Below are 27,390 nucleotides of genomic sequence, written 5' to 3'. Positions count from 1 at the left end.
TGGTCCACAACCATACTCAATTTATCAGCTTTTAGGGAAAAGCGTGGCATCAGCTGAGGCTGCATCCTTGGGGCAAACAAACACCTTGAGGTGTTTTTACCTGCACAGATGAACTGACCCCAGCTCCCCCAGCTCACAGAGGCACCAGAAGACTTTGTATCTGCAAATCACCTCAATATCTTTGGATAAAAAGTGTTATTAGCACATTCCTGACAGTGGCTCAAATAATTTCCCTGATGCTTCTGCATCAGGCACTGTAAAATTCTCTTGATTTTATGGAAAGTGTAAATGGAAATCCTCTTCATTTTACAAAAGCCCATCACCAACACCATGTGAAAATGCACATTTTTAGTTCAAGAGCACTGCAACCTCAACCCAACCCTGCTCCTTGCCCACCACACTGATCCAACAAACTGCTGCTCCTCCCAGGAAGCTCAAAACCTTCCTGATCTTCATCCATCTCTCCTCTCCTCCTCTTCACCTCCTAAGAAACTACTCACAACAGAGACAGCAACCACAAGACTCAAAAGTTTTACAGATGTATGCCCAAAGACGGAATTAAAATAAAATGAACTGAATTTTACAAAAGCAGGACAAAAATCCCACTCTTTGGGAAGGCATGAGGTGCCCTGGCCTGGCAGAGGACCCTGGAGTGAGGAAGGCTGGATGCCACTGGGATTTTTTCCCACTTATCTTCACTTTCCCACTGGGGCTCCAGCTGCATGAACCCACCACACCTGAATGGAAGGCTGTCCCCAGGGAAAAAGGCATTTTAAAGTCACTTGAACTTAAAAACCAATTGAACACAGACTCATTTTGAAGGAATCAGTTAAATACCACCATAGTGAGCTGGGCACCTCTCCCTCCTGAGATTTCTCCCATTTAAGAAAAGGCTGAAAGAAGTGAAAAGTGGAAAGAAGGAAAAAAAATATCCCATATTATCACTGCCGTATTCTGCTCCTGCTTGTACACTGGTTTTCCAGAGTCCCTGAATCCCATCAGGGAATGAGTCCAGAGTTCCCCAATTCTTGCCCTCCTCTGGTGCTGCAGCCCATCCTGCCCCTTTCTCAGAAATTACACTGCATCAGCTCTAAGAAAGAGTTAAAAGGTTTTTTTTCCCGGCCATATTGACTTCCAAAGAATTCCAGAGACATCATTAAATTTAACCCCAAAAGGTGAGCAACTGCCCCGTGCCCCAGCCTGCACCCAGGGAGAAGTGAAAGCGAGCAGCTCACAGCCTGCAAAGCTTTTCTGCTCTCCTTATGCACCCTGGCATCTTGCCCAGACCTATTTTTAAGCCCATTTACTAGAAATCCCACAAATTAAAGGAAATACGGATAATGTTGTAAGAATCCTTTGGGCCAAATAAAAGCTACACATAATTTTCCTTGTGCATCAAGAGTAAGATCCTTAACCACAAAAACCAGATTTCCCCAAAGCTCTTTTGCAACAGAGAGAGAGAATCTTGTTTTGTAAAAAGTTGCTTTGATTCACTCCTGGATTACAGGGAGCGCAGCAGCTCCGCTGCCTCCCGGCCAAACCCAGGAGTGATTCCTGTTATGAAACAGAGAGGTGTTAGAACACAAATAAATTCAATATTTCCAGCTCTGGAATGGGGACTGCAGTGACAGCAAGGCCCAGAGTGCAGTGGGGAGAAGCTGCAGGGTGGTTATTGGGATTTTTCCCTCCACGGAGGAGATTTGGGTGGGTTTATCTCCCAGCTTCTATCCACCGTGTGTTCACAGTGCTCATGGAGGGTCAGTGTGCTGGAAAATCTCCAACCTGGCCTGCTGCAGGCAGGACAGTCAGCACAGAGCCTCTCCTCCATCCCCAGTGCCCATCGCAGTGCCAGGGAGGTGCCAATGGGAGCTGTGCAGCATCCCAGCCCCAGGGAAGGGCCTCCTCAGCATCTCCTCGGGGATTTTCTGAGAAACAGTCATTTGATACCAAAATAAATCTACCTCTGCATCTCTGTCTGAATAATTACAGAGGGGTCTCTCATGGGGTGAGCAGGAAATAAAGGAGCATCCACCTGCTGCAGGGCTTTGGGAAGGAGGGAAGAGCTGAGTTTTAGACAGCATCCACAATTTTAACTTTAAATAAACTCCACTGACAGCTCTTGTACTGGGGCAGGGTTAAAAAGAAACCAACAACCAGATCCGTGTTTCACTAAAACTCATCAGACAAGCAGAAACAGCCCCAAAACACAGCAAGCAGCATTTGTGGTTAGTCCTGGCAGGGAGGGAGTGAGGGGAAGGTGCTTCCTTTCCTCATCCAACCTCACTCTCCCCTCACTCTCCTTCATCCCCACCACGGGCTTAAAATGCCTTCCTCATAAAACATTCCAGCTTCCTTTTAAAAAAGGAAAATAATTATGCTGGGGAATAACCACTTCTCTCCTACAAGCACATAGATATGAACAGCTAAACACACAACTTTGGGAACTTTTCCAAGATTTATATGTTTTGCATGGAAAGCAAATGTTGGTGGGTTTTTTTTTCCTCCTGCCTGGGAAAATATTTAAGTGCTAAGTTTATGGAGCCAAGTCCATTTATTCCTGATTTAGGCTGCTGCTCAGACAGAACTGAATCAGTGATTTAAGCAGCACTGGGGGATGCAGCGCTGGCCCACGTCTGAGCCCCCAGCCTGGGTGGCTCTGGGAATTCTGGCCCAGACAGGGGTTTTATCCCTGGCACAGGATGGCAGGAGTGGCCACCCTTCCCTGCAGCATCCCAAAGCTCCCAGGAGATTCCCCCAGGTCCCTCCCAGCCCCACCAGTTCACCACCGTGGTGCTCTTTGATGCAGTAAAAGTCTTTTTGTGGTGATACCCTTAGAAACAGCAACACTTGATGTGCATCTTCCTGGCCCAATTTACCAAATCCCTGCCTTCAGATGGAAATCCTGCCTGTGATCCCAGCTCAGAGCAGCTCCCAGCTCCACCAGTGTGCTGGAACCAGTCCCATAGCTGAGGCAGCAGTGGGCAGCAGTCCTGCCCCATCCCTGGGAGTGTTCAAGGCCAGGCTGGACAGGGCTTGGAGCAGCCTGGGACAGTGGAAAGAGTCCCTGGCCATGGCAGGGGATGGAATGGGATGAGCTTTAAAGTCCCTTCCAATAAAAATCATTCTGGAATTCTATTAATCCCCAAGATCCACTCAGTCCCAAGCCTCAGCCACTTGCTCAGACCTGGAGACCTCTCCACAAGTCCCTCCAGCTTTTTGCAGCAAACTAGCCAGTGATTTTTGCCTCTATATTTCGATTTATTTGTATAATTTTGCAAATCTTTCTGGCCAGTTAAACCAGAGCCATGGCAATTGCGACATCCAGGAAATTTGCTGCAACACTCTGTAACTCTTGCCAGGCAATTAGCCAAAACCTCACACAAATAAGCTTTTTTGCCACACCGTTCTAACCACCAAGCATTAACCCATTTTCTTAGGAAACAACATCTGCTGAAACAACTTCCTAATCTAGCAGCAGGCATGGAAAAAACCCACTGCACTATCTCTAGTGCATGGTAAAGAGAATTAGCAGGCAGATTTGTCCTGCTCAGAGGGTACTGACCGGAGCCAGTCTCCTCTCACAGACCCTCTCCCTGCAATATTTATTCCCTAGGGCAGGAAAAGGGTTAAGGTCAAAGGTTTTCCTGCAGCACTTCCATGTTTTAAAGACAGAGATGATGATGGAGCAGCCTGGAGCAGGATTTGCATCCCAGAACCTGACTTGTTGTGGGGTCTGAAATCCTTGGAGCTGTAGGAGCTGCACCCTACAGCTGCAGGGATAAATCAAAGCCCAGCAGGATGGCACAGGTGTCATTTGTAAGAATAAACAAATTACTGGGCAATAAAGCAACAGCTTCCTACCCTGGCCTTTATACAACTTTTTTTTTCCTGAGAAAATGGGAACATAGAGCCAAAATCAGGCTCCATGATTTGCCCTAGGAAAGACAGAAACCACACTGCATCCTTCTTACTCCAGATTGAAACAGCAGCTACACTTCTGTGCATTTGTTAGAAATCATTTCCTCCCTGACTCTCTGCCCCTGCTTTCTCCACCAACCTGAAAAACCAATAAAATAAAATAAAAAGCTTCCTTTTGGGAACACAGTGGTAATAATATTGCTCCCATCTGTTGATAAGTCCGAGGACCTGCACGGGGAGCAAAGAGGCTGGAAAGCTGAAAGGGAGTCAAGTGTTTGCATGGTTTTACTAAGAAATGAAATCCAGCTTTAAACACAGTAAATCAGAGACTATTCCGAATCACCTCTTGAATTTTTTAATGCTACTCCTGGGAGCACTGAAGGTAAATATGTTAATTTGACTTCAATCATGGTGCAGGAAAAAAAAAAAAGCAGCACACTGTATTAGTTTAGGGTACCAAGTCTTAAAACTATTCATGCATTTCTGCATATTTTATACTCAGCAAATAAAGTTCCAAGGTTCTATAAGGAGGCTGCAAAATTATTCTGAGTAAGCAATAATGAGTTGTGCATTATATAAGGCTGATACTAATGGTAATCTATTATTAAAATTTGAGAGTTATAGCAATTCCATACGAGTCCAAGAGCAGGTTTTCTTCCTTAGGAAGGGAGAGCAGCACCTGGAGCAGGGAGGGTGGCCAGCCAGGTTTTAGGGGACCCAACTGCACCTCAGGTATTTGGGATAATCTGTGCCATGTCTAATGACCTCTTCCACAGGTAGCATAGCACCCTGTCCCACTGCACCACCTCCATGTGCTCACTCTGTGCCTGAGCATAACTCATCTCCCAAAATGCACTAAAAAATCAACAGGGTGCCAGCTTTGTGCCAGCTTTGTGTGTCTCAGCTATCCCCAGAGCCAGCCTGACCCTCCATCCCTGCTGAGATGCCCCACCAGGGCCTCCAAAGAGCACCAGACATCCAGGGTGGGAGCATGGACTCAAAATCCTGGTCCAGTGCAAGGTTCCCTGCCCTTGGAACAGGGTTGGAACAAGACAGGCTTTAAGGTCTCTTCCAAACCAAACCATTCCATGATTTTATAATGCTCAGCAAGTTCAAGCCAAGCCTTGCTTGGTGCTGGTTTGAGCAGGTTCTGCCCCTCTCCCAGCCCCATTCCTCCCTGGAGATGGATGCTTTCCTGGGGACTGCTGCTTCAGGATCCATCCCAGCCAGCGCTGTGGATTTTAAGGACAAGTCATCATCTCCTGGAACAGCACCTCTCTGCATTGCTGTGAGAGAAACAAACAGCAAAAAGCCCAGAATTTGGCTCATTTTCCTCCTTCCTACATCTTCTGGTGAGAATCGAAGCAGTGTCTGGAGGCTGTAAATCTGGATCTGGAGAACTCACACAGAAATAGGCACACCAGTGAGGGACCAGGGCATCTCCATGTTCAACCTGCACACCTCCATCCCACAGGCTCGTGGATCCTGAACACACCTGGGAACGTGCTGGTCTCACCTCATCACCTGCCCCTCGGAGGAAAATCCTCCCTTGGTTCTGCATGAAATGCAAAATTACATTTTTCCTGCATTTCAGAGTGTGTTGCAGTGAGTAGCCAAGCTCCTTTTCCCCCAATGAAATTCTGCAGTAAGTGCAGATCCCAAAGGCAACGTTCTGCCCAAACCAGAGGATAATGAAGCATAATAATTCCAGGAGAAACAAACTTAGTCTGAGACCTTTCTGCACAGAGAAGAACCTTAAACAGCGACGAGCTTTTCGCTCTCTCTACACTGAAAAAGGCACTGGGAAAGAAACCAAACAGAGCAGGTCAGATGTTGGGCGTTTATGGCATCCACCTGCTCTGTGCCCACTGCCTGCTGCACTCCCACCTGGGCTGAAGGAGTTAACAGCTCCTCTGGGATGTAACAGGAGCTGGAGTTACTCACCCAGGCATGTCCGGGTGCTATCAACCCCCAGCTGCCTATGAATGAAGTTGCCTTGGAGATGCAGCCAAAAACCAATGACCAGATATTAACTTTTCACCAGGGGCTGCCAAAGCAGGCAGGACTTGTGAAACCAGCAGGACACAGCTTCCAGCCAAGCTGAAACACCCGGATGCAGCGTGAGGGACCCCTGATTCCCCCCGAGGAGTAAAACTTTGTGTCTTTGCTCAAGGAACAGGAGAAATTTCCCCTTGCAAAGCCAGGCAGGCCAAGGGCTGGCAATAAAACCCAGCTCTGGGACCTTCTGGAATGGGTAATTAATGTCCATAAGCAAGATGATGCCTTCCCTTGGCTTAATTTTAAAGTTGATATTAAAGATAGCAGCTCATTGCTATTAAAGATAGCAAGCTCCTTAATTCTTTCTGTAATCAGCTTCACAAGCAGAAAAAGCAGCATGGGCACCTTACCCAATGCAGCTGAAATGAGACATCATGAAACAAAACCATTTATAAGGCGTTCAGAGGCTGGGTTGGTGCAGGATCACACATGTGCCTAAGCCAGCACTTGCTCTCCACTTCCAAGGGCAGGTTTGGTGAGCAGGAAGGTGAGGCTGCTGAGCCTCCCAGGGCAGCCACGCAGAAGGAAACTCAACTTCAGGCAGAGCTTTCTCAATCCCAGCTCAGAGCTTCCCTCTGTGCCCCCCTGAAGGTGCTCAGCCACTCCCCAAGGGCACCCTGCCAGGAGGACAGCGGGTGCCCAAAAAGGGGGCAGCGGGCAGCACCAGGAGGAAGAGCACCCACTCCATTCCAGGCATGAGAACAGCACACTCCACACCTGCCCTGGGACACAGAGCGTCAATGGACACACCTCAAACCCCGATTTCCAGCCCAAAATCCTGCCCCTGCAGGGGATGATGCTTCCCAGGCCCTGCAGGGAGCTCCACGAAGCCCAGCCCCACCAGCAGCACCAGCAGAGATGAACGGGTGGTGAAGCCACGCTCGGGGCTGCCAGGGACATCACAGCTGCATGAAGATGAAATAAAATGAAATAAAATAAAATAAAATGGACATCTTCCCATCAGAGCAAACCCTTCCTTCCCATCCACACGCCGGCCCCTTGATATTTTTTCCCTGAAGGAAAAACAGAAGATGTTTTCCATAAGCAGACGATTTCAGCAGCTAATTTTACCATCACTTATGGTCGACTTTATGACTAAGATTTCATGCTGACTATATTAATCCTGTCAAATTTCAGAGTGAGAGAGAAATGATACTGTATATTTTATGGCTGCAATAACTTCTAAGCCATTAGACATGCATGCTGACATGAAAGTAATCAAATTGATTTTTTCCTATTACAATGAAGAACTTTGTATGAGCAAATAGTCTTTCTGGCACAGGAATGAAACGCCAAGAAGCCTGTGCTCACTCAGGAAATTAGGAAATTGCCATGAGCCATCGTTCAGAAATTTGAGTTTTCTGCTTACTCACATTTTATTGTCACCAAAGCTGAAAGGGACATGTTAGTCAACCAAACGATTGACAAAAGCCAACGCCAGGGATAATCAGAGGGGTTTGAAACCCTGTTAAATACTGCAGAAACTGCAGTTAATTGTTTTCCCAACATTAAAGGCTCCCCTGTGCCTTTTTTAACCTTATCAGACACGTTTTTCCCCTCACAGCTCACTGGCCACTCCTCCAGGTGCTGGGTGGGCAAGCGTTTTGGTTTGAAAACAAAACTGGTGAGAGACTTTAAGTTAGAAATACAACTTACTGGGAAAAGGGAAAAAAAGACAAAAATATATGTAATGCTATAAAAGGAAGACTACTGATAAAGTTAGAATATAATTTGACACCCCTCTGGACAGCAAGGCAGGATGGAGCAGAGTAAAATTGCTCAGAGGGGTTTTGGCAAGTCCTGGAGCTCTGGAAGTGTTAATGGATATCCCACATCCAATGAGAATGCCTGTGGTCCAGAAGGTCAACCGAAATGATTTTAAAATGCAAATAGGTCTTTAATTGTAAATTCCACCTGCTTAGTGCTCTGTTGAGCGTTTCAACACCAACTCATCTCCAGGCTTCAGCCCTGCCAACCTAAAATTCCAATTTAAAACCCCCTAATCCAACCCGTGTGCCAAGTCCTAGAGCAAAACTCGGCTCCACGGTGGGCACACAAGTGGCAGGGCAGAGGTGCCAGCCCTGCGTGGACAGGGGCACACCCGGGCAGGGCAGGGCTCTGCAAGCCAAGCCTGGCAGGGATGGCCCAACAGGGCACAGCTGCCAGGTGGAAAACCCTGTGGAAACCTGTTTGCCACGCTGGGTGGGAGAGGACAAGATCAGAGAGGCTCCACATCTCCAAAGACTCAGCAACCAGGAGCAATTAAGTGCAGATAACACAATTAATGCAAGAGGCTCACCTGACGCCCTGTGGGCACAGCCAGGCTCCCCTGCAGCCAAAGTGCAAGGTTTGCTTTTAGTTTTCAGTGGTTTTGTAGAATATTGGGTGTCAATCATTAAATAATGCCAGATCTTTCAGACCAAGCAACCTGCACGAAAAAAAACTGGCGCAGGGATGTGCTAAAGCTGTCTGAAGGCTCAAAGAGATTGGGGTGTGTATGTATACACATATTTATATATATGTATCTATGTCTTGGGTTAGCAAAATAATTACAGTTTTAACATGGATTTAGTTGCAAATTAAAATGCTTTGATGTCTGTCTATCAAAACCACTTATTTTTGGTTATGTTTTCTTTTGGTTTTTTTTTTAAACAAAAAGAATTTAGAAATACAAAACCATAAAACCACAACTACACGGATCGCCTCAACCAAGACTTGCAAAACACCAATTTTAGTGAATTCCTTTGTCCTTCCACACCACATATTTGTAAAATCATCAGAGCTGCTGTGCACAGGGAACCTTCCACTAGACCAGGTTGAACCACTCAACACGGCCTTAAAGAAAATCAAAGTTGAGTATTTTGTTGTTGTTTTGGGGCTTGTTATTATTTGGGGTTTGGGGTTTTTTTGTTGTTATTATTTGGGGTTTGGGATTTTTTTGTTGCTATTATTTGGGGGTTTTTTCGTTATTATTTGGAGTTTGTTTGGTTTCTCTTGTTATTATTTGGGGTTTTTTTGTTGTTGTTATTATTTAGGTTTTTGTTTTGTTTTTTTTTTTGCAAAGCCCTCCCAACAAAACCCAAGCCAAGCTCATCCCAGCACACTGAGCCCCACAAACCAGCACCAAGCCCAGGACCCCTCTGCTGCCCCTGGGATTCAGGAGGATCCCACATTCCACAACAAACCTGGTCCCATCCTGACTTGGGATGCCACCAGCCCTCCACCCCTCCCCTGAGCAGGAAACAGCAAATCCTTCCAAGCAAACCCCAACAAGGTCACGCTTCAAAGTTCTCCCCAAACCCAGAGTCTTGCAAAGGTAGGAGAAGGCTCCCAGGAGAGGCAGTGAACAATATCCATGAGTTTCTCCTGACCTTACGGAGATTGCCATGACAACACCGCCCCGATCCTCCAAACATGGATATATTCATTTGATTCATTTGCACTGGTGTGATTGAGAATAATTAGAGTGAGATTCCCCGAGCCAGGGAGTCACAGCCGTGCACGGCTCTGGCAGCAGAGCCCAAGTTTCAAGGGAAGCAGCCTCAAATTTAAATGTAAAAAAGAAAACCGACAACACTCTTCGGAGCCTCGTGACCTAATTCATTATAAAGAATGTCAGTTAGCAAACCTTTTAAATAAAACATTAAGCTAGAGGTAATTTGAAGCCTTGTGGATTTTGTTTTACTCAATTATTTTCTAATGCTTCAACTTCAAGAATAAATATGCAGGAATCAAAAGAAAAAAAAAAAAGGAATACTAAGGGTTTCATTTAATTTTTTTTTCAAAAGAAATGAAGACATTCATACTAAACCAAAATACCCTCAACCAAGCCGGATTTTTAATTAAAACTTTTATGTCCTACAAGATTCTTCAAGGTTATAATATCTGCTCCCACATCATGAGGCAGCATCACGCTCACACAAGGGCGAGCCCAACATCCACGTTAGAACAACCTGTGCTATGCATTGCTATACCTTATTTCCAGGACATGCACTCACAAATTAAACCAGGCTGGAATGCTATTTCTTCCCTGCCCCATAATTTCCACGACCACGTGCAATTTTCACTCTGTTGGGAAGAGTTTCCCTGCAGCAGACTCAGGCAAGGGATGATCATGCTGGCCTCTGCTTGGGGTTTATTAATGCCTGGTGGTCAGAGCACGGCTGGAGTGAGGCAGGTGGGGATGGGAAACCTGCAGAAGGGCAGCAGAGGGTAAAAACCACTGTGGATGCTCACAGCCTAAAATGAGGTTAATTGGGAAAAAGGGGAAAACAAAGGGAGTCACAGAATCCCAGAGTAGTTTGGTTGGAAGGGACATTAAAGCTCACCCAGTGCCACCCCTGCCATGGGCAGGGACACCTTCCATGTCCCAGGCTGCTCTAAACCCTGTCCAGCCTGGCCTTGAACATTTCCAGGGATGGGGCACCCACAGTTTCTCTGGAAGGAGCTCAATGAACACTGCAAATGCTCTTCTAAAAAATAATAATAAAAAAAAAGTCATAAAGAGGCATCCTCTGAAGCAAAAAAAAAAAAAAAAAAAAAAAAAAGAGTTTAGAACTAAATATTTGATTTGATTTTGGCAGCATCACCCTTTTCCAGAGGCTACCAGAAAGAGATTTGCAGGAATGTGCTTAACACCGCTCTGCTACAAGTCCATGCTACAAAACATTCCGAAAACAAAGAAACCCAGAAGATAAAAAGATTCCTTTCCGCCACACTGTTCGGAATAAAACACCTCCCTACTTTTATTCAGCCTTCCTTGCAATGTTTAAAAAATAACAAGTCAGCTTTTTCCTGCAGTTGACCCAGCGGGGTCCAGCAGGGACCCCCAGCACTCCCACCCTGACCCCGGAGATGCCAGGGAAGCAGAACCAACTCAGGTAACCCCTCACTGCTCTGATTTTCAGGTCACAACCACACCCCGGGGCCACTTTCGGGGTGTTAAAAGTTCTGTGTCACCGAAGGAAGGATTTGGTGTTGGTGGAAGCGTGAAGGGTGGAACTCCCATCACACCCGCCCCAACCCTGCTGCACCCAGGGCTCCTTTTCAGGGCAGAAAACTCCGGATAAAGCCATGCTCTGCTGCAGGGAATAAACAAGGATTAGAATTCACCCGTTCATAACAAGGAAACCCTGCAGCTAGAGGTGGAGTCAGGCAGTGCCAGAACATCCAGCCTAAGTTGCTCGACGAATGCTAACTATGACTTCCAGCTTATTTATCTAATTTGGGTTGATTTTTAAATATCGAGTTCTCTAGCCAGACACAAAAAGAGAGCCTGAGAATTTCCCGTGTTGGTGAAAACTCTCCCCGCTGCCGTAATTCAATCTACATGTCTGAATATTACTGACTTTTCTCAATCCCATTTGTATTGAGAAATCAGGACCTCATTTTCTCAAAATGGTGTTAAGTGCCTGGAAAACGGGGTTCTAGAGCAAATGAGCCTCTCCAAAGCTGACTGTGATGCACAGCCTGCAAGTATTTTAGTCATTTACAATATTTATCAGGCTCTATTTTTGCCAATCAATCCATAAGAAGAGCAGAACAGCCAATACCTAAAAAACAACCTGCTCAATTCCATCCTGGGCTGCTTTCTGTGTGAGAAAGGGGCAGCTCTGAACTGACACAACCAGTTTGCAACACACACAAAAAAAATACACACAGGAGGGATGAAGTCAGTGGCAAAATCCTCAATGGCTTCAGCTGGGCCAGGATTACCTCCAGGAACGTGCTGATGCTTGGAGAAACACCAGGGAGATGCCAAGGCTGGAGAAAAGGAGGCTCAGGGAAGATTTTTTTGCTCTCTACAACTCCTGACAGGAGGCAGCAGCCAGGCCAGGGCAGGCTCTGCTCCCAGGGAACAGGGACAGGAGAGGGAAGGGGCAACTTGGAGATCTGCAGGAATTTCTCCATGGAAAGGGTGGCCAGGCACTGCCCAGGGAGTGCCCATGCCCTGCAGGTGTCCTGGACGTGGCACTCGGTGCTCTGGGCTGGGGACAAGGTTGGGGTGGGTCACAGGTCGATGATGCCAGAGGATTTTTCCAGCCTCAGTGATCCTGTGAAGGCAGCATGGGGCAGGACCACCCCTCCCACCCCCGGTGTCCAACCTCCATCCAGGTTGGGCTGACTGCTCCCAGTGACCCAGAGGCTGAAACTGGTGGCCCTGGACGCCCGGGGAGTCTGTCCCTGTGAAATCCATCCCAGCCCTGCTCCTTGGAGCTGCTGCTCGTGCCGGGGGTGGTGCTGAGCATCCCCACCCCACGAACACCAGGCACCAGCACGTCATTTCAGCTGAGACTATCAGAGGCTGTAATCGCCATCAGGGCGGATTTGAGACAACAACCCAAGCACAAAAACCCTCCCTGACCATCCCTGAACCCACGAGGTACCACACACCCCCCCCAGCCCCAGCCCTGCTTTTAAAATTCAGCCTTTATCAGCTCGAGTTGAGCAAATCCAGTCAAAAGGCAGAAACGGATTGTGCTAGTAAGCAGAAAAACTGTTACATCTTCTGAATGTAATTTTGCCAAAAGCCTCTGCACAATTTTTTTTGTCACGCTTTGCATTATGAAGGAAATTTCTTTTTAGAAGAACAGGAGAATGATTTGCATAATATTCTTTGCAAGTTAATATCAGCCTCTGATAATGATCTCTGCATAATGCAAAAACGTTTGAGAAGACTGTTACAACACTAAGTAATCATATTTTAAATTATGTTTCCCTTTATAGAAAGGTGTTGCAAAAACACACAGACATGAAATCTGTCTGTTGAAGTCCCAAGAACCACCTGACCATCTTCCCACTATTCTACTGTTACAGATTGCAACACCGCCTTTCAAAATCTTACAAAACAAATTACGCTGCAACAGTCTGGCTTCACAGAAGGCAGAGCTTTTTCCTGTGCTGCTGCTCCAGCACATTACATTTCACAAGAGCCTCTGATGTGCTGCAGGGGTTAAGCAAAGGCTCAGAAATGAAGCTGTAAGAGCAGCAGACGTGGCTATTTAGGCAGATTGTCCCAAATCACACTGGCAGAGGGTGCAGGTGGCAGTGCCAGGGCACGACCTGCCTGCCACCAGTGCAGGGGACACTGGTTCAGCTGGGTGGTTCCTGCTCTGGCCCAGCTGCCTCACAGATGGAGGGAGCACTGTGACAACCCCACCAGGCCAGGTGTCCCCCCACAGCAGGCAGGGATCTCCCCAAAATCCCTGCGGGATGAGGTGATCCAGGGGATCTCCGCTCACACCATGGCTGATGGCTGATTGGGGCAGGAACTAAAGAGAAAAGCAGAGAAAAACAGAAAAAAACAGAGAAAAGCAGAGAAAAGCAGAGGTCCAGGAGGAAGCCATTTGTACAGCTCTGCTGGGCAGCATCCTGTCACAGGTGGGCGATTTCCCTCAGCCCATCTCCAAAGGGGGATGTGGGTGGGAAGTTAATGCACTTGGATATTAAATACTTAATATGTCACTACGGCTTAACAGCCACAGGCAAGTGGTTTAAACCTGAGCTAAGCTCCCCAGAGCTACAAGGAACAGAGGGAGGCTCCCAGGATGGGAGGAGGTGGAATCAGGAGTGGGACAAGGAGCAGAGAGACACTTTGGGACCAGTCGTACAAATGACACGGCTCAGATTTGGGGTGAAGCACGGAGCAGGATCCATGGGGTGGGCTGTGCTCCCAAGGGCAGTGCCAACACCAGGGTGTGTCCCAGAGAGCCACTGTGCCCACGGCAGCCTCAGGAGCACGGTGGGCAGCACGCACAGTGCAGTGCCACCCACGCCTGGGACACACACAACAGGGCATCATTCAGCCTGCCTGGTGGGTGGTTCTTGTCCCACCTACAAAGTGAAGACTCAAATTCAAATACCAGATCTGAGCAGCCCAGGCAAGGAGAAAAGAGCCTCTGGGATGTCAGTCTGAGCTCGCTGAGGCAGCTCAAGCACTGCCCTGGGTATGAAACCATCCCAGACTCATGAGATCATTCCTTGGTAACTTGGAGAGTTTGTCCAGCTACATGCAGCAACGGGCAGGAGAACAATCCTTCATCCCATCCCATCTCCCTTTTCCATACCTTCTGAAACAAGTTCCAAGCAGCTCCTTGCTACACCTCATCCCAGGCTTCCTCAGATGGGTTTGCAAGCAGCGCGAGGTTGGTTTTTTCTTCAAAAACTGCCAGCAAATCTCCCCCTTTTCTCCCCAAACTGACACAACCATCCACACTGGTGGGTGGTACCCCCGAGACACAACTCCTAAGCTCCCAAGCCACCTCCTGGCACCTGGACAGCCATCACCTGGACACCAGGAGGGAAAACTTCTCCTAGCACACACTGGCAGCCGCTGGCACGTGCGCCAGGGCGGGCACCAGGGTGTGGGAACCGCCTGCACCAAATATTTCCATGGCTAATGCTGCACCCTGGGTCTCCTACAACATTCCTGAGGCACACAGGAGAGGTCAGGAGCAGGCTGCAGGGCGGGGAGTGGACACCAAAGCACCCAAACAGCACAAATCCCTCAGGCACAGCCAGGGGAAGCTGCAGGAGCACGGCTCCCCTGGGGCTGGCACTTGGCATCACCTGTGATGCTTCATGAATACATTGCAATTGAACTGCATCTACAGTGCTTCCAGGATTTTGGGGGGAAAAAGACCACTTGGGAGGTGTCAAAAAGAACCAAGGAATCATGAAAGTCACTCTAGAGAACCTGACAGAAGAGTGGTAAAAGCCACTGGAATATTTTTGTTTAAAGTTATTTGCAACACTTTGCACTGTGGACATCACCAAGGTGCAACCAGAGTTCTCTGTGTTTTGATGATGGCCAAGCAAAAAAATGAAACTCAATGCTCTGCCCAGCTGTGCTGGGGTGACAGCCTGGACCAGACACACACAGCCTGCAGGTTCTCTTGGTTTCTCTACCCCCTCCAAGTCGTGCTGCCCTCCTGTCCCCCTGCAAAGAGTTAAATCCTCTCTCCTGCACCATTTCTCCTGCCAAATGCAGATTAGTCAGCAACTACTGCAGGATACACCTCTCCTAAGGCACTCATGAACAAAGCAACAGCCAGTTAGGGATTTAAAGGGAAGGTAAATGAGGAAACTTCCTAAACTTGATTGCAAAAATATTCATGAAGGTACCCTGTGGCTCAGGATACCTCCAGCTGCTCTGCTGAAGCTCCCACTGGCTCCCAAGGGAATGCAGAGGTGTGATGGACACTAAATCAGTGCTGCAAGCTGGAATTAGAATCCACCCAGAGCCAAACCCCCAGTCTGGTGACACAGTCCCAGCCCTCACTGCCTGAGCCCAGAGCAAACCTCGGGATGGAGGCTCCCACTGCCCAACCAGAGCACTACCCTGGGCTCCATCTACATGTTTACAGTCACACAGAGAAACCAAACACCCAGCAGTCATCTCAAAGGCCAGTTATTAGATCACTTGAAATGAGCTGAAATGAAATTCCCACAGGTTTTATTGGACTACTGAGATATTGATTCTGGTGTGCCTCTCACTCAGCCTGCAGCACAGAAATTCACCCTGCTGGAAATCCCACCTGCGTGCTGGGCCAGAAAATTCACTGGCAATGTCCAGGGCTGCTCTTCCTTGCTCCCTCTTCCTGGGCCTAGAATTTTCCCTTCCCCTAAGGATGTTTAGCTTGACTGGCACAGATGCTGCAGGTTTCACCCAAAAGGCACAAACCACCCCTTGTGCCAGAACACAGCCCCAGTTCACCTGAGCAGCTGAGCTGGGACAAGGACGGATCCCTCTCTGGCAAGGCCTCCCCCACCCCTGCCACTATTTCCCAATTTTGGATCCCCATCCCCGATTCTCTCAGGTTATAAATTCACGCGATGCCTCGACAACAAAACAACACCACTATAAATTATCCTAATTTTTTTTTTTTTTAACCCACATAAAAAGGGAGTAAAACAATGAAACCCCAGGCCGTGCTGCGTGTGCAGAGGCACTCCAGAGCTCCGAGGAAGCACTTCCCAGCCCGGAGCCCCGTCCCTGTGATGCGGTGCCAGCGGCAGCTCTGTGCTTCACGCCTCGCTGCCCACGGCATGAGCCCAGCCCGGGCACTGCCAGCCCAGTGTTCTCCTGCTCTCCCAGCCCTGCAGATGTTTCAGCTCCACTGGGCTCCCTGGCCAGCCCAGCAGCAGCCACCCCTCCTCTCCTGCCCGCCTCGCAGGGCCGTGAGCGGCTGGGAGCTCTGCGGCGTGCACAGTTCTGTTCAGCTTTTTTTTTTTTGCTTTTGAAAGAAAATATCTCAATAAAAATTCATGCTTGCAGCATAAACACAAGCTGGGCTGGTACTTCCACTCCTCCCTCGGCGGGATGTGCTCATCCCCTTGACTTCCAGCTCAGCCAGTGCTGAGGTGCATCACTGCCTGGACAGCAGCACACCCACCCTCCCAAAAACACCAAACCCCGTTCCCGTGCTGGCAGGGACAATGCTCATCCCTGAAGGACCTGCCCTTCCCTATCTATCCAACATCCAACAGGAGGTGGAAGGTTCTTGGGCAGCCCTGGAGGTGTCCAGAAGGCTGGGACTGAGCAGCACAGAGTGTTCTGGATGGGCCGGAGTGGCTGAGCACAGCCCGTGGCCCCCATGCAGCCATGGCACGGATCCTGGGAGCTGTGTGGTGAGTCAAGAAGCCCTGATGTTGGATTCACTGCACAGCCTGTGAATTAGTCAATCCTCCTCTTTCCCCTGGGGAGGGGGGCTGGTCCCAATTCAAATATTGTGTAAGCTGAAAAAGAGCCTCTTAAAAAAAAACAAAACAAAACAAAACACCAGACCCAAACAGATAAAATGTAGAAATACTATTTTGGAGGAACCAGGGAAAGCTGAAGCAATAATGACAAACGATTCCTTGCTGTTCTCCCATTCCCTTCCTCCCAGGGCCTTAAAAAGGCTTCTCACCATCCCACTCCAGCCCTGCTCACGTTACACTGGGATCAACCAAAGCAGAGTCTGGTGCTCGTGTCCTGCCCAAGGTCACCGTGGCAGCCAGAGCCCAGGAGGAGCCCAGCCTGGAGCTTCTGGAGCTTCCCAGAGCTCCAGCCCAGCCCCTGACCCCGGCATTCCCACATTCCCAGGCATGGCTGGGGGAGCACACGGCCTGAGGAGTGATGGAGAACCAGGGCTGGGTTTTGTTGGGTTCATTTCCATGAACACCACGCAGAAAGCCAAGGCAACCTTCCCAACTTGTCCTTTTTTCCAAGGCTTTTCTCTCTCCCTCCTTTTCTTCCCCCCAGTTCTTAAAATCCAATTATAGCACGACTCTCTCAGCAGGGGTCAGTGTGGAATAAGAATCGCCCGAGTTAATGGACATGAGACCAAGAAAGATTAATGCCTAAATGGTTTCAAAAGTTGTATGATGCCGATTTCATTAACATTTTAATTGTAATGTATCTTTTTAATCTTCTTTCACACTAATGGTTTTTATATGCTTCAAAAAAAAAAACAAGAAAAAAAAAACTGCTGACAACAAAAATATCAATATACCAAAATTAACAGAAGGAACTGAGTGCTGTAATGGGAACTGAATGAAATGCAGAAAACCATGTTAATGATGCATTAAGAGTAGAAACTGTGCTCAGACAAGAGTCAAAAATGCAGCCCTACACTTGCATGCCCTCACTGAACAGTGGCACCTTTCCCCAGGTGCTCAGCACAACCCCACATTGTGTCTTTCAGGGGGAAAAAAAAAACAACCTGTCAAGTTACTTACGCTTAAATGTACGTTTCATAATCGCTTAGAAGTTTTATGAAAAAAAGAACAACAAACATAAAGCAACAACTCCAGCAGCTTTACCAAATGCAGAGGTTTATCCAAAACAGAAAAGCTGGTAATTAATCTAATTTAACCAGGGTGAGAGAAAGGAGCAGCAGGTTCAGGGAAGGAGGTTGCTGCTGTTGTCCATCCCCTTCCCCATGGAATGGCACCACTGTGGCTGTCACCCCTCCTTGGGCTCAGGCACCTAAACACAGCAGAATTCCCAGACAGGAAAGATGCTGTTGCAACCGCCGTGCAAAATTTTATTTTACTTAATTAGAAGACAATTAAACTTAAGCAATAATGTTTCATTAAGCACGGGCATGTATTGATGATGTTAGCATGGATAAATGGAGGCACGGAAGGAGCAGATAATTGGGGAGCAGACAGATGAAGTTTTAAACAACTTTGGTTTGTAAAATGAGTGAGAGATATGGTTCTGTCACCTGCCCTGAGGCCAAGCTGCAGCTGCAAGGGTGATGCAAAAACCACAAAGTTTTCATTCCCTGTCCATGAGAACTTCTTAGAAGGCAGAAGATCCAGTCAGAGGGATTCAAAGCCTCCTTATGCCCATTAGGAAATCATAATCCCTAAGTTTGCCATGAGGATGTGATTCCAGCCACAAGAGAATAACCAAAATGCACATTATCCTACTCAGGTTTAGGCCTTTAAGGTTGCTGCAGCTGGTGAGGTGCTGAGGGAGGTTTCCAGTGAAGGGGCACCTATGCAGAGAGGTTATTCCTGCTTGTGGGAATTTCACCCCACAGGACTCAGCCATGCCTCTGCCAGGAGGGGTCTGTACTCCCCCAGGGCAGCCAGGCTCATGCATCCCACTGGAAGTCTCCCAGCAAGCCCCATCTGCCTCTTCCCTTGGAAATCAAATCCTTTTATCCACCTTCAAATGGATAAATCCCCACTCCCCATCTCCTTTGGGCACCTTGCCATTGCCTTCTGCGTGGCACACCACAAAACACCAACCCTTCACTGATGTCTCACGTTAAACCTCTGCGGAGCACGGCCCCATAAAGCTCAGGAGGGCCAAAACATTATCACCCCTCTGCCCTGTCACCACTGCCCAGCCTCTCCTACAGCCTCCCTGCAAGCATTGATGCTCTCTCCTGCTTCCCTAATGCTTCCTGAAATCCAAGCGTGAATGTTTGTCCTATGACAGGGAGAACTGGCATGTAAAACATGTCCCCCCACACAAAATGTATATATATATCCCAGGCTGCCATATGCTTCCCAGTGGATACCACGGCAGGAACGCTCTGTGGAGAGCAGCCAGGACCCTTCTCCACCTCCAGCTCAGCCCCACTGAGCCCCCAGCTCCTTGCACAGGCTGTGCTGCTGAAATCCTGCCCCTGAACAGCCAGCACCTGGCTGCTGTCCCCCCAGTCCACACATCCAGATCCTCCAGAGGAGCCCTGATCCTCCAGAGGAGCCCTGATCACCACCAAGATGCTGCAGGGGGGAAAAGAGGGATTTTCTCCTGCTGCTCTCACAAATGATGAGCAGATCCTGACGGTGGCTTCGTGGGGATGACACCGGGGAGGTGAAGGGTTTAATCTCATCCCAGTGACTATATATGGTCACCCTGATGGAGCCACCTCCCTCTGCTCACGCTCTGCTGCCCTTGGCTCCTGGCACTGGGCTCCGCAGCAAACTGGCAGGGCCCGGGCACGGCGCCGGCGCGCCAGAAGTCAGCAGACTCCCCACGTTCCTGTGCTCTCTCTCCCCCTTTCCCAATTTTTTTCTGGCTTGTAAAAATCTTTTATCAGTTGAAAACCCAGAGAGAATGCGCAAATACTCAAGGAAAAAAAAAAAAAAAAAAACCTGAAACATTTTAAGAGCGCTTTATAGAGAATTGTTGTACGGTGAAAAAAAAAAAACAAGCTGTCAAGTTATTTATGCTTAAATGTACATTTCATAATCACTTAGATGTTTTATGAAAAAAAAAAAATCAATCTTTTGGTGAAAAGTGTATCAATTTATTCAGCCCACATAGGCTGGTTTGCTAGTGCAGGGTAGTTGGTGGCTGCAATTCCTGCCCCCCACCCCCCCATCCACCCACCTAGGGGGGAAAAAATGCACTGAAATACTTGTCTTCATAGGAAACAAAACACCAAGAAATGTACTTGACACACAAAATTCTGTGCAAAGTCTGACGTGAGGACCTCTGAAAAGCCTGAGGCCAAACAGCCCCGGGAACACACACAGCACAAAACCTGTGCCAAGGGCTATTTATCCTCATTTTATCCCATTGAGCCAGGAGCTTTCAAGCTTTCAGGTGGTCTTGGTCACCGTCCTCTCATCACCACTGTCCCAACAGCACCAGCATCCCCCATCCCTCCTGTCCAGCCCAGCCTGGATCCGTGGGATCCTTCACAGGGCTGAATCTCCCAGCAGGGAGAAGGAGGAAGCTCCACACGCTGCCTCCATGCTCTGTCCCAGCAGTCTGATTTTTATTACCTCCGTCCCCATTTAGGAGTAACCACATGACAAACCCGAGCGCAATCCTGCCCGGGGAGCTCGCCTGGGATTGCCTCTCCCTCCCCGGGAACACAGCATTTTAGCAAGTTTTCCCTTCACAGCAGAATTTGTGGCTACAAAGAATGTAAGATTTAAGTTTTCTTTTTTTTTTCAGATCCCTGTTCTGCCTCCAAATATTTGCTTAAAAACAAGCTGAACTTAAAAAACCCCAAAACCCCAACAAAAAATAAACCACTAATGAATCACAGTTCCTAGCAAATGAGCAATTGCAGTTGACACAATGAATTATGCCTGAAGCAAGCTGGGAAACATATTTTGCAAATGATCTCATCCACAGGCAAACCTGGCATGACACTTGATTTGCTAAAAAAGACACAAAGCCTGTCAAAATTCCTGTCACTCCGCAAATAAAGTCAGGTAGAGAAAACCAACAGCCTCACCCTCTTTTAAGCACGCTTCACCTATTTCCCAACTGCTCTACAGGCTTGATTTAATAAAATTTAAAAAACCCCACACGCCCTCCTGTAGGTGTGCCCATCCCAGTGGGTGCTGAGGGTATCAGATCCACTGCCACTTCCCTGGATGAGGAGCAAATGGGCTGGGAAGCTGCTCTGTGGATGCCAAACACAGGCTCAGCTCGATTTAAAGCCTAATTGCAGCAAGATCCGATGCTCGATGCTCACTCTGGCCATTAGGTATGGCAGGGAACTCACAATTCCTTTTAATTTCCTCCAGCTGCCTGCCTGGGTTTTGTTTCTTTCATTACATTCAAGTAAACTCAAAGGTTAGAAAAGATGGGGGGGGGGAAAAAGCCACTCAAGTGCAGCCCCCCCCTGCTCCTCAGCATCCCTGGAGCTGTCTCGGAGCAGTTCCCTTTGGCCCAGCACATCCCACCCTATTTCCCCACCTGAAAACTGCTGGCTCAGAAAACCTGGAAAGACTCAAAGCCGTGGCTGAACCCTCCTTCTAACCCCATTTTGTCAGGCTCGAGTATTTTTAAACACAGAGCAAAGCAGGAGCCGAGTCCCAGCACTCTTTCCTGGGTTGTTCCATGGTGTTTGTCCCCATCCCTGCCCACCCCACAGCCCTCCAGGACCACGGGCTGTGCAAAACACAGCCTGAAATAAATATTTCCACCCCAAGGTGAGCTGGGCTGTGTCCCCAGCCAGGAAAGCAGAGCCTGGAGTTTCCTCCCAAGCCAGCCCAGAGCTCCCCGGGTGGATCAGGCTCTGGCAGGAGCCCTGCTGGTGCTCCTTCCCTGGCCAGCAACGCTGCAAAGTGGCCTGGCTGCTCCTGACACCTCCAGCTGGGATCTGAGCCAAAGCCCAGTCCAGAGGGACTCACCTGGGTGCTCCAGCCAGGCTCAAGTTCAAGAAGGGATTTTTCTTTTCTGGACTTGCAAGCAGTGAGGATGCTCCGTGTCCCCTCTCGAGCGTGGGGATGCTGCCCTGCCACTGGCACCAGCCAGGAGGAGCCAAAATCTGCCTCCAATTCCAGCAGGCTCCCTCAGGAAAGCACAGTCATGGCTGGGGGAGCTAAAAGGCTTTTATATTGCCAGAGGGCTCCAAAAATACCACTTCCAAAGTGATCCAGCATCAACGCAGGCATCCCGGCTAATGGCACCCATCTCTCACAACGAAGGAGGGCTCTGACAAAAGCTTGGGGAGCTCTGGACAAGGTTTTGGGAATACAAAAACAGCCACAGGCCAACCAAGACACAAACCACACCTCTGGCCCCAGTGGGACCCCCTGTTCCTGCCCTGATGCCTAGCTTTACTCCACTCTCTGTAATTCCAGCCGCCTTGGGAGTTTTATTTTTTGACAAATTTTAAGCTTCAGAAATCCATCCCCACCCTCCTCTGTCCCAATACGACAGCTTTTACCCAGTGAAGCCTTAATTAAAAGGCCTCTGGAGGAGGAAAAACCCCAAAACACAGCAGTTACGGCCACAGAAGGACATTTACTCTCAGGAGGGAGAGGATGAGACCCCTAAATTTTTTTATACTTGCCACTTACTTCAAGTCCAAGCATTATCACCTCCATCATCCTCACCTTGGGGTCACAACCTTACTGTCCTCAGCCGGGCAAGCCACGGCAAGTCAGCTCCTAAGGAACAGCTCGGCTTTGCTCTTTTCAGTCAAAAGCTTTCAGAATTTCAGAGCAGGCTGTGAATCTGGCAGGAAATTTGGGGGGAGGCGTGCTGGGATGCTGCACTTTGGAGCAGCCCCGCTTCTCCCGAGGACCCCAGTGGCAGTGTCCCCACGGAGCAGCAGCAGCAGCAGCAATCATCCCGGCTTGTTTACCGATCCCAGCTTCTCCTGCTGTTTAATATTTCAGCTGGAGAAGGTGAGCCGGCACGCCAGCCCCTCAATTACGCAGGGCGAGAGGCAAACACTTGGCAGGCAGCGAGCACATCAAGCTGCCCACAAGGCTCGCAAATGCCTCCGGAAAGGAGGAGGGGGGAGAGAGGGGAAAAAAAAAAATAAAAATAAAAGGGAATATTCAAATTAATGAGTCGGCGGGTAATGGAGACTTGGCTGGAAGTGATCCTGCACTTCGCCATCGGGCGGGCCGGCGGAGCAGCACGCGATGTACCGCTGGCTTTGCTAGGGCAGGGAAGATGTTGGGAGAAGTCCTTGAGCGCTGAACTACAGCGGCGGGCAGGGCAGCGCTGCCCCAGCCCAGCCCCGGCCCCACTTTCCGCACCAGCGGAGCGGCTCCGGCCCCCCACGGCAGAGAGGTCCCACCGGGATGGGGCACACCCCGCTCGCCCCAGCCTCGGGGGTCCCTCCCCAAACCCCAGTCTCGGGGTTCGGCCGCGGTGTGGATTCCAACCTCTCCCGCTTCGCAGCCTTTCCCTCCCCGCGGAGCCCAACTCCGCGCCCGCATTGATCCGCGACCCGCCGCCCGCACCGCCAACCCCCGCACTGCCGCACCGCCGGGAGCCCCGGAGCCCAAACCCCGCTTCCCACCGGGAGCCCCGGAGCCCAAACCCCGCTTCCCACCGGGAACCCCGGAGCCCAAACCCCGCTTCCCACCGGGAGCCCCGGAGCCCAAACCCCGCTTCCCACCGGGCACCCCCGAGCCCAAACCCCGCTTCCCACCGGGAACCCCGGAGCCCAAACCCCGCTTCCCACCGGGAGCCCCGGAGCCCAAACCCCGCTTCCCGGTGGGAACCCCCGAGCCCAAACCCCGCTTCCCACCGGGAACCCCGGAGCCCAAACCCCGCTTCCTGCGGGAACCCCGGAGCCCAAACCCCCCTTCCCACCGGGAGCCCCGGAGCCCAAACCCCGCTTCCCACCGGGCACCCCCGAGCCCAAACCCCGCTTCCTGCGGGAACCCCGGAGCCCAAACCCCCCTTCCCACCGGGAACCCCCGAGCCCAAACCCCGCTTCCCACCGGGAGCCCCCGAGCCCAAACCCCGCTTCCCACCGGGGTACGGGGGGCTGAGCCCCGGCAGCTCCCCCTGCCCTCCCCGCCCCGCCCGGGACCCCCGAGCCCCCGGGGCCGCGGTGGAGGGCGCGATGCGCGTGTGCCCCCGGCCCGGCGCGGCTCGGCTCGGCCCGGCGCGGCTCGGCCCGGCCCGGCCGGGGCCCCGCGGGCTCGGCGCTGCCCCGGGCGCTGCCGGAGCCGCGGAGGGGCCGGGCCGGGGCCGGCGTGCCGGGGCTGCGCTCACCTGCGGGGCGCCGGCCCCCGAGGCTGCCCTGGGCCTGGCGCGGCGGGGCCGGGCGGCGGCAGGAAGTGATTCCAGCCGCTCCTCACATGGACTTTCCCTGACCTCGCCCAGCAGCCGCCGCTCAGACCGGCCCGGCGGGACCGGCACCGGCAGCGGCTCCGCCAGCGCCGCCCGCGGGGCGGGGGCGGGCGGGGCGGCCCCGGCGGGGGACCCGCGGGAGGAGCCGCGGGGGCGGGACCCGCCGGACCGCGACCCCCCGGCCGCGCCCGGCCCCGGGGCCCGGAGGGGCGGGCACGGCCCGAGCGGGGCGGAACCGCGGGGCTCGGCTGCTGCCTGCGCCTCGGAACGCGCTCTACCCTTCACTTTATTTTATTTTATTTTATTTTATTTTATTTTATTTTATTTTATTTTATTTTATTTTATTTTATTTTATTTTATTTTATTTTATTTTATTTTATTTTATTTTATTATTCTATTCTAATATTATTCTATTCTATTCTAATATTATTCTATTCTATTTATTCTATTATATTCTAGTCTATTTTAATATTATTCTATTCTATTCTATTCTATTCTATTCTATTCTAATATTATTCTATTCTCTTCTCTTTTAATATAATTTCATTTTATTTTTATTCTATTATTTATTTTATTCTATTCTAGTATTATTTCATTCTATTCTCTTTTAATATTATTTTATTTATTTTACATTTTATTATATTCTAATCTCTTTTATTTTTTAAAATTTTCTGGTTTATTTTTATTTTTACTTATTTTTTCCCTATTTTATTTTTATTTTAGGCTATTTTTATTTTAATTTTAATTTTTATTTTAATTTTAATTTTTATTTTTATTTTTATTTTTATTTTTATTTTTATTTTATTTTTATTTTTATTTTTATTTTTATTTGTATTTTTATTTTTATTTTATTTTTGCTTAATATTTAATCTCATTTGAGTCTTTCTTTTATTTTATATTATTACTTTTTTGCGGTTGCTCTTTTGGTTTCTTAATTCCATTTATTTTGTCTGTTTATATCTTATCTAACTTTATTTTTCTTTTTAATTCATTATTTTCTTCTTAATTTCCTATTAATTTCCCTTTTTCTTTACCTGAAAATTTATTTTTTTCTTTTTTATTTTTCACTTCATTTAATATATTTTTCATTTAATCACATTCCTGTTGTTTATTTATGTTTACCTTGATTTTCTTAATTATTATATAAAGAGTTTCCATTCCTAGGAAAACCCACGGGAGTTCTGGTATTTCAGAATTCAGACTGGATGTCACGGGGAGATGCTCCGTGCTCCAGGGCTGCCCCTTTTCCATTCCCTCCTCTGCAGAAAAAGCCTTTAAAGCATCACAAAAAGCAGAGGAATCTGACGTGGGACTGCTCCAGCCTTGTGGGCACATTTCCATTCCAAATTTCACCCTACAGCTTAAAAAATTTTTTAAAAAATCTCTTTGCTTTGTTGCCTCCCTAAGCCCAAAACATTAAAATCAGCAAATTTGCATGATGAAAGGGCGCAGCGTTGGCCCCGCGTCTGCTAAAGGAGTTTCAAAGGAGTAACAAAAAACCTCTTTAAAGCAGGAGCCTCTCTCCGTCTGCTTTGCATGCGAGATCCTGTCAGAACTTCTTTGGATCTGGAAGTTTCTCTGCTCTCACACTCCCCAACATTCATCATTTCCAGGCTGCCTCAAAAGCTGCGGCAAAATATCCCCATTTTTTAAAAATCAGCATTGAATGCCTAGAACCGCTCAAGGCTGAGGAATTTCATTAGCACTTGACACTTTAAAAAACAGTGTCAGGTCAGGACAAACACATTTGCTTTTCTGCTCAAGATAAATTCGGGTTTTTTTTTTTTTAGAAATGATGCATGAGAAATGTGTCCCCAGCCGCATTCGGAGGCAGAACTCTTCCAGTGTGAGATCCCAACTCCCCTTCCTCGTTCTCATGGAAGCATCTCCAGGTCAGCTCACCTGGAAGGAGAGATGGGCAAAGGGGGGATGGCTTCCAGCTGAGAGGGGGCAGGGTTAGGTGGGAATTTGGGAAGAAATCCTCCCCTGCGAGGGTGGGGATGCCCCTGGATCCCTGGAAGTGTCCCAGGCCAGGTTGGACAGGGCTTGGAGCCACCTGGCGCAGGGAGAGGTGAAATATGAGAAATATCTCCTGCGAGAACTTCCCTGGCCCAGGAGATGACCCAAAACCACCTCCTGTGGCTACAGCGCTGCCCCAGGGGGGCAAACACCCCTCGGGGTGCCCAGAGCTGCCCCAGGGGGGCAAACACCCCTCGGGGTGCCCAGAATTGCTCCATGGGGTCAAACACCCTTTGGGATGTCCAGCGCTGTCCCCCTGTCCCTCCCTGAGCACCACAGCCACATCAGCGTGTCCCTGTGTCACAGAGGACGTGGGGACACATCTGCACATCCCTGTCTCACAGGGGATGTGGGGACACATGAGCGTGTCCCTGTCTCACAGGGGATGTGGGGACACATCAGCACATCCCTGTATCACAGGGGACGTGGGGACACAGCTCGGGGCACTCGTGTGGCCCCAGGCTGCTGCACGGAGCTGCTCCCTGCCCTGGCTCAGCGCGGGGATTTGGGGCTTGGACACCCCCAGCACCTCCCTGAGGGTCTCAGAACTTACAGCCACATTCCAGCTGCAGAGCTGGAGAACTCCTGCTCCTCCTCTCAGAACTTGCAGCCACATTCCAGCTGCAGAGCTGGAGAACTCCTGCTCCTCCTCTCAGAACTTGCAGCCACATTCCGGCTGCAGAGCTGGAGAACTCCTGCTCCTCCTCTCAGAACTTGCAGCCACATTCCGGCTGCAGAGCTGGAGAACTCCTGCTCCTCCTCTCAGAACTTGCAGCCACGTTCCAGCTGCAGAGCTGGAGAACTCCTGCTCCTCCTGCAGTGCTCCACCAGCAGAGGAGATCCCAGCTGGCCCAGGGCCTCCCCAGCTTTGAGAGAAGCAGAGCCTGTTAATGCTCCAGTCCGGGAGCATCCTCCCTCCCTTCAGCCATGGACATTTGAAAAATGTTCTGTGATGGAGAAAGAAACATTTCTTAAGTACCATTTGATGTCTCGGAATGGCTCCGGGGCTAGAGAAAACATGTTTATTTACTACTCTGCTGATTTTAATGCGAAAGATTGGTTCAGTGAGTAGAGGAAACAAACCAGGCAACATTTTCCATAATGTCTGCAAAGTGTTCTTGGGCTGCGGAAATATTTTCTTTCTTTCTCTCTCTCTCTTGCCTGCGTTTTTTTCAATCTAGCATTTCAAATTGAAGAATGGCTTGAGGGCTGAAGAAATCACTTGATAAAATACCCAACATTTACATTCTTGCAGGAGAACAGCTAACTTTTTTTTTTTTTCCATCTGAACAGTGGTTTAGTGAAGCAGAAGAAACAATCCTGCAGCATCCCACGTCCCTTTAACCCTTTCTGGCTGCAGCTCTTCAGCTGAACTTTTGATGTTC

At 49.3% G+C, this 27,390-nt stretch overlaps 1 protein-coding gene across 1 annotated transcript in view; it reads right to left on the bottom strand.

The window, feature by feature from the left end:
- Nucleotides 1–24,065, bottom strand: part of NACC2 (NACC family member 2) — a 55,444-nt gene extending 31,379 nt beyond the window's left edge. Inside the window, exon 1 of the mRNA XM_021543611.4 lies at nt 23,909–24,065. The gene's annotated coding sequence lies outside the window, so the exon portion shown is untranslated. The remainder of the gene's footprint in view (nt 1–23,908) is intronic.
- Nucleotides 24,066–27,390: the final 3,325 nt, after the last annotated feature.

This window comes from Lonchura striata, chromosome 17, assembly GCF_050655825.1.
Source record: "Lonchura striata isolate lonStrDom1 chromosome 17, ASM5065582v1, whole genome shotgun sequence".
In the NCBI taxonomy this organism is placed as follows: Eukaryota; Metazoa; Chordata; class Aves; order Passeriformes; family Estrildidae; genus Lonchura; species Lonchura striata.
The sequence above is the reverse complement of the archived record's forward strand: the minus strand, read 5'-3'. Positions and strand labels throughout refer to the sequence as shown.